The sequence below is a fragment of the Neolamprologus multifasciatus genome, chromosome 8 (assembly GCF_963576455.1).
Source record: "Neolamprologus multifasciatus chromosome 8, fNeoMul1.2, whole genome shotgun sequence".
NCBI classification, from domain to species: Eukaryota; Metazoa; Chordata; class Actinopteri; order Cichliformes; family Cichlidae; genus Neolamprologus; species Neolamprologus multifasciatus.
Window position 1 is genome coordinate 18,953,304 of NC_140446.1, and position 6,792 is coordinate 18,960,095.

General features: G+C 43.7%; 1 long non-coding RNA gene across 1 annotated transcript; it reads left to right on the forward strand.

Annotated features, from left to right (window-relative positions):
* Window positions 1-4,193: 4,193 nt before the first annotated feature.
* LOC146512947 (uncharacterized) lies at window positions 4,194-6,075 on the forward strand. The gene is made up of 2 exons (XR_014875887.1): window positions 4,194-5,071; window positions 5,166-6,075. It is a non-coding gene; the product is annotated as an uncharacterized LOC146512947 (long non-coding RNA).
* Window positions 6,076-6,792: the final 717 nt, after the last annotated feature.

The following is a 6,792-nucleotide window of genomic DNA, read 5'->3' on the forward strand; positions in this document are numbered from 1 at the left end:
GAGAATTTTGCAACGAGGGCAGTGAAAGTACGTAATGCGTGATAAAATCTACTCTTAAACCCCCTTTCATCTCATAAACGCAGACCTTCCATATCTGCTCATCACGCGGGAAAATCTTCCTGTCAAACATATTATAATTTATCTAGTCATAACATTTTTGGGGTGTGTGTTTACGCTATCGTTTTACCTAGAAATCAAGCCGAACTGCGCTCCTATTTGAACTGCATGTGACTGCCTCTTTACACAATCCTCAGGGGCACATTAGTACGATGGTGACTTACACAGGAAACCCAAAAAAGAGATACAGCAGAGGATTTGGGTGGTGATAAATGTCTTAACCGCAAACTTCCGTCGCCAAGCTCGTGTTGTTTTTCTCTTTCACAGCGATGTGCTTGATGCCCAGATTAGCAGCTGAGGACACATTTACTTTTCTGCGTAGTTCTCTTCCATTTCTAGGCAAACTCCTCCCATGAGCCACTGTAGGGTGTGCTTTTAGAAAAGAAAAAAAAAAAAAAAACCTTTATTTACTCTCCAGCAGAGAGTTCACTTTACCCCCTCTGAGACAGCCTCCTGCTCAGCCATGCATTACAACCCCCAGTTCTCATCACTTCCAGGTTTCCTTTGTTGTTTCCCGGTTTTTGTCACAGCATGACATTCTAATCAATAAGCAATTAAAAAAGGCAACGTGGCAGAGGCCTTACATTGCTTATAGTTCCAATGTTCGTTTGGCTCTCTCTCAGGGGCACAATGCACAGGTGAGACCACTGGTGTGTGTGCCTGGCAAGCATGAAAGCTACAAAAGCAGCTCAAAGTCTATGGTAGCTTTTATATCTGCCACTGCAGGTACGGTATTGGAGCATTTTTTTTATTGACTCTGCTGTCGCATTTGCCATTTTCCTGACATTTCGATGAGTTGCCTATGCAAGCTCCGTGAATAACATTTAAAGCCCCCAGCTTCTGATTAAAGGAGGGGAAAAGACGAGCCAGCTCAAGGTCAGTCGATACTCGTAGTAATCTTAACCAGGAAGAGTGGTTGAAGCCACCCATCCTGTGGTTTATGAAGGATTTACGAATAGCACCTGTGACTGTCACACCGTTTCAAAGCATCTGATGTTTGGCTGCAGCAACCAGAGATGTTTACATCATCATTTAACGCTGTTGCACTGCATCGCCTAACACCCCCCCCCCCCCCCCCCCCCCAATTACAGCTGTGCTTGCCCTAAGATACACACAAACCTGACGAGCATATCGATTGTGTCACTGACGGTTTACACCGTCTTGTCTGCTAGGGTAGTGGGAGTGAGATGTGTTTATAGGGTTTGGGCTTTTTTTTAAGCTCCCTGCATTTTTTTTCCTCCTTCTGTTCTTGGCATTGTTTTCGAGCATGTGTGTGGCCTGTTTAATCACACTACTGTCACCTCATTCTTTAGAGTTTTGACCTGATAGCAGACAGATGCGGCAGATGTCACCCATCAGCCACGTCCAGCCCATTCTACCCGTCACCTCTGATATGATAAACCTGCCCGCCAGCTTTCCTGGAGAGCGCAGTGGTGTTATGAGTGGACTGCGTGTGTACGAGTGTGTATTTGTGTGTGTTGTGAATGAAGAAATAAGGCTTTTCATCTTAATCAGCGCTATTTGAAGTTTATTAAAGTTACCATGTATGAAAATCAAGAGCATGTGTGTTTTTGGATTCGACCCTTCCCGAGTTAAAACGAGTAGCACGCTGTGCCTGCGTTTGTTCTGTGTGTGTGTGTTACAAGCAAGGAAAACACACAAACGTGTGCGTGTGTTTTGCATTAATGCAAAGAAATAAAAAAAAGGAGGAGGGGGGAAAAAAATCACCATTACTAAAGTCCAAAAACTCCCACTTCTCCCACTTTCTGCCTCTCTCACACCTCTCCCCCTTTCTCTAACACTCTTCCCTTTTTACAGGCTGCCATTTCCACTAAATTAGTGCCCAGGGTTTTAATTGCAGTTTATGAAGCTCATTTATTGGCGCGAGAGTCTGTGTTTGTGTGATGTGGCATCCAGCAAGGCAGGCCAGTCTTATCCAAGCCTCCCTGTGGTTTTTTTGCTTTTCTTTTTTTCAACCCCCTTCTCTGTTGTTTTCTTTCCCCCCCCCCCCCCCCCCCCCCCCCTTCCTTTCCTTTTTCCTTTTTTCTTCTTCTTCTTTTTTTTTGTTACACCAGAATGTTGTTGGGCTTAACCGTACATGCAGCTGTTTTTATAGAGAATTAGCACTTCTCTACCCAGCACTGGCTGTGTGGCTCCACACTGGAAGTGCTGCCTTTAAATCAGCCCTCCCCTTTAAAACCGCTCAGGCACGTGCCAAGAACCACACATTTAGCATACAGAAGCTAGCGTTCCTTATGAGTGTAATCAAAGCAATAAGCATTGAATTATATTATGCAGTTAAAGCGTAGCAACAAATGTAGTACTTTCTTTAAAACTGATATACAAGCAGTAGGTTGCAGACTGTAAATCGTCACAAAAGAGAGCGCTCATTTGTTTCATGGCCTGTGACTAGCTTTCTGTCTTTAAATTTCTGTTTCATATCCCCTTTCTCTTGCTTTCTTCCTCCACATCATTCCCTCTATGGCATTGCAGTGACACCCTGGAGGCTAATTAAGCCTTAATTACATTTGTTGGAATTGATTTGTGATTTAGTCTTTCCTCTGTTGTTCCAGCTCATTGGCCCCCATAGAAAAGTCATTAATGCACCATTATTTTCACAGGCGGTCTAATTAAAGGGACATACTCTCTGGGTTTCTTCTGATGAGATGCTGGGAAGGGGAACATGTTGGCGACTGGCACCCTGGTGATCCAAAATAGAAGACCCAGTGGGAGGGCATGTAACACAACCCTATGTGTGAGAATTAAGATGCTGCGCAGACAGAGGTTGCCAGGTAGTCAGTTCGGGAATTCATGTTGCTCGACATGGTGTTATTACAAGACATGGTGAGTTCAGATGCTTCAGAGGTGAAGGTATAAAACTGTGTTCTTAATTAAAGCGCTGCCAGCCTTAACCTCTTAACACTCATCTGCCAGTCTGAATACAGGAAACCCTTGCACTGTAGACCGCATCTGAATCAGTTTTGTCAAGCTACACCTTTGAAACTGCAAGGTTTCACAATTCAACCTTTGTGAATTATTTCTAGGTACTAATACCATCAAAGTAATCGTTGCTTTTTTGAAGGAAATGGCAGAAATACAGTTTCCTACCTTTTCTGTTGATGTACACTTGTTGAAGTGTGCTGCTCACTTATATTGCAGTAAGGGTATAATGAACGCTCCACCTTGAAAGGCACACTCTATAAAAACAACAAGCAGAGCTTAGCGAAACAGCTAGCCCACCTCAGTTATAAACTGTATAAAACAAATAGCTACCACAACATCACCTGCTGTTTTTTAAAGTTTTGAAGCCCAAGGATTGGTATTTTTACCATCGCCATCTTGTTTTCAAAAAACGTACGTGATGAGGAGGGGCAGGTCGGACTTGCTCATTGGCTAATGGCTTGTTAAATAAGTTGGTAGCCAAAGTGCTAAAGATTTAAAGCATGTCTGCATTGGGTTAATCTTCCATCCTGGATGCTTAAAACAATTTGTGACAGAAAACTATGATTGGTTGGCAGGAACTGTACAGATAACTTCAGTATTATGGCGGTCGCCATCTTGTTTTTGCTTGTAAAACAGCACATGACCATTTTAAACTAGCTAGCTAGTCATCACACTAGCTAGATATCTAGCTAGCCTAGTTAACAAGGTGCCTATATTTACTGAGCTACAGTTGCTACAGTTGATTAGAGCATGCTTTAGTACAACCAAAAAAAAAAAAACCAGCACCAAAGGGCTTTCACCTGTCAAGCAAAGTGGCCACACCCCAATAAAACTGAATGTGATTGGTCTGCAGAGATCAAAACCAAAATGGGTACCAACCTGTTAATTTCTGCTTCACTAATGGACATGTTAACAAGTGGGGGTGACCAGCTGATTGTCACAGGTGCTGACATCCAGCAGTTTGCGTCAAATGCCTCCTGCATCACACTACACCCTCAGCTCATGAACGGTAAAGGCTTTTGATTTCAAGCAATTGAAATGACAGGTACACAAAATACAGCTGTATGACTCACATCATATCGTAAGCCCAATCCCTTCTGGGGAAATTGACCCCAGGTCTATTTGGTTTTAATAGCTGCACTGAGTAAGAGCATAGAGCTGCTTGCAACACAGCATGGCCAAAAAAGCAAAAGCACGTTTGACTCTGTTTCAAAAATAAAAAGCAAAATATGGGGTTGGCAATTGTTTGTGATTCTTTTAAAACATTGGTCTTTCCTTGGGGAAGCTTGTGGGAGGGATGCACAAAAATGGGTGGGGGGTTGCGGTGCATTCACATGTGGAAGCTCAAAGCAGTAACAATCTTTCCCAGCCTGCTCTGGCCTCATATGGCCTATAGTATCCTGCTAAGAGCCTCAAAGCACAGGACTATTCTCTCTCTATCTCCCGCTCTCTGTCTGACTGCTCCCCTTTCTTCCTTTGCTTGCTCACCAATGTGCTGCCAGAGTGACTGCCTGCCACTCTCCTCTGCCCTCAATTTTAGCGCAATTCTATCAGTTGTCTGCATGTACCCCTTCTGTCTGTTATGATTGTGTATAATGGGCCTCAGTCCAGCATGCTGGCTGGCAGGCAGACGGGCGTGTTGGACAACTGCTTCACAGTTGGCTGGGCTGGTGAGCGAGGGGGAAGTACAGAGGGAAGGAGCGAGAGCAAAGGAAAGAAAGAGAGAAAAGGGTGGAGGGAGGGAACATCAGAGCTGGAGATAGAGCGAGAACTGGGAAAGGGGTCACTTGAGTTTGTTGCTCATAGGATATCAAGCAGCTCTCTCTCTCCACCCCGTTTAGTAGTCTGGCTTTCCTGCTACCTCCCTCTCTATCTCTACCAAAACTGCCATCTTTGGGAGTGTTACTATAACAACAATGTTCTTCATAAAACAATCCAGCAGCCCTGTTTTGAGTCCCGGCTTAATCGCGCAATATAAAACACTGAAGATGAAGTTCAGCCGAAGCATTAAGTAAGCTTAAGTCTTGCATTTCTTTTATCTGGCACTGTCAGCGCTCAGCAGAATATATTAAATGACTAAGAGATGTTTATCTTTTTTTTTCCAGGTTACTTTGCAAGAGAAAAGGGCAAAGAATGCAGTTGTTGAGCTTGCACTCGGAAGTTAACTGTATCGGGAGTGTGAATTTTCCCTTCATAAAGGTGTTTTCCTTTGTTTTGTTTTGTTTTGTTTTTTTGCCAGGTTCCTGTGTTTGCTGAGTTGTCTGGAAAAAAAAAAAAGAAAGACAGAAAGAAAGAGAAGAAAGCAGCGCTCTCGCATTCTTTATTCTTGGTTAATGCACCATGAGAGAACTTCCATTTTTAGCCTCGCAGCAAATTATATTAAGCTACAGTTCAGTGAGCCCTAATGCTTTGAAAGTAACAAAAATTGACAGAAAAGGATAAGAGTTGCGCGATATTGCTCAGACTTTCTCCTGGCAAGGCGTCTTCTCTGCTTCATCTGGGCCACCGATCGAGAGAAGAATGGGTTAAACCTGTCTGCGGCCCACATCTGGGAATCATTTGAAACATTCCACAAGGCTTACCACATGTTTTCAGATGGACTAAATCCTGCGAAAGGCTCGCCTGTCAGAGGTTTGCAAAAAAAAAAAATTACAAAAAAAAAAAAAATCATCTTTTATTTGCCAGGAAGGGAAAAAATGAGACAGAGAAAATTAAAAGGGTTTTCTCTCTCTCTCCAGGTGAGATAAGGTAGGGAGGTGGATGAGTTGGTGGATGGGATACCTGTGTTTTTGCTGTGCAAAGAGGAGCTCTCTCCCTGAGTCCTATTGCATGTTGGTGGCATGTTATTTGAACATGTTCTGAGTGAAAGCTGTCTCTTAACAGCCATTTGCAGTTCAAAAGAGGCTTTGAGGCTTGGCTAACTGTTTCCATGCGGCTGATACCATCTACCCTGCACTCTCTCTCTTTTTTTTTTTTTACCCCCCCTCGTTTCCATTTCTTCTTTATTCTTCACAGTCTAGCACCATAAAGTGAACCAACGTGAAAGCCATGCAGCCTTTCAGCACGCCTGTCCAGACACACTTACAGACATGAGTGGCACATCAAGCTTGTGGCAGAGTAGCAGTAGAGTGTTCGAGTGGTGTGATATCTTCATCTTACTGCGATATATCCATAAAGCCTCTTTTATTAAGCCTGATCAAGTAGCCTTAAGCCTCACCCTGGGGTGCTTTTTTATGGTGCCTGCTTGATGGTTTTACCATTATACTCCGCTATGAATGACAAGCTAATAAACAGGAGTTGCAAAGTGATGAATGGATAAGAATGGAAAATTCCAACTAATCTGGTTTTTAAAAGGGGGCAAAAAGGGATACAGTGATTGACCACCGAGCTTTGACACCTTCACAGTTTTCCAGCTGCAGGCTATCTCCCAAAGTATACCCAAGAAGAACTGCCAGACTGCTTCCCTTTTTCATGCCAGCCTCCTCCTCTCAGGTTGCCTTAGTGCATTAGACACCCCACTGTAATTGCCCACTGACATTTGGAGAGCTGGAAATGTTTCTCTTGGGTGTAGGTGACACCCTACACAGAGGGGGTGTGGGGTCTCTGACACCCTCTTCTTTTTTTCTCTCTTTTTTTTCTGTGAACCAGGATGTGACATGTGGTACGTAGCCCCACGCTGGGGTTGAGCACATTGATCAGGCTGGCTAATGTTACCACACTTTGCAAATAGCA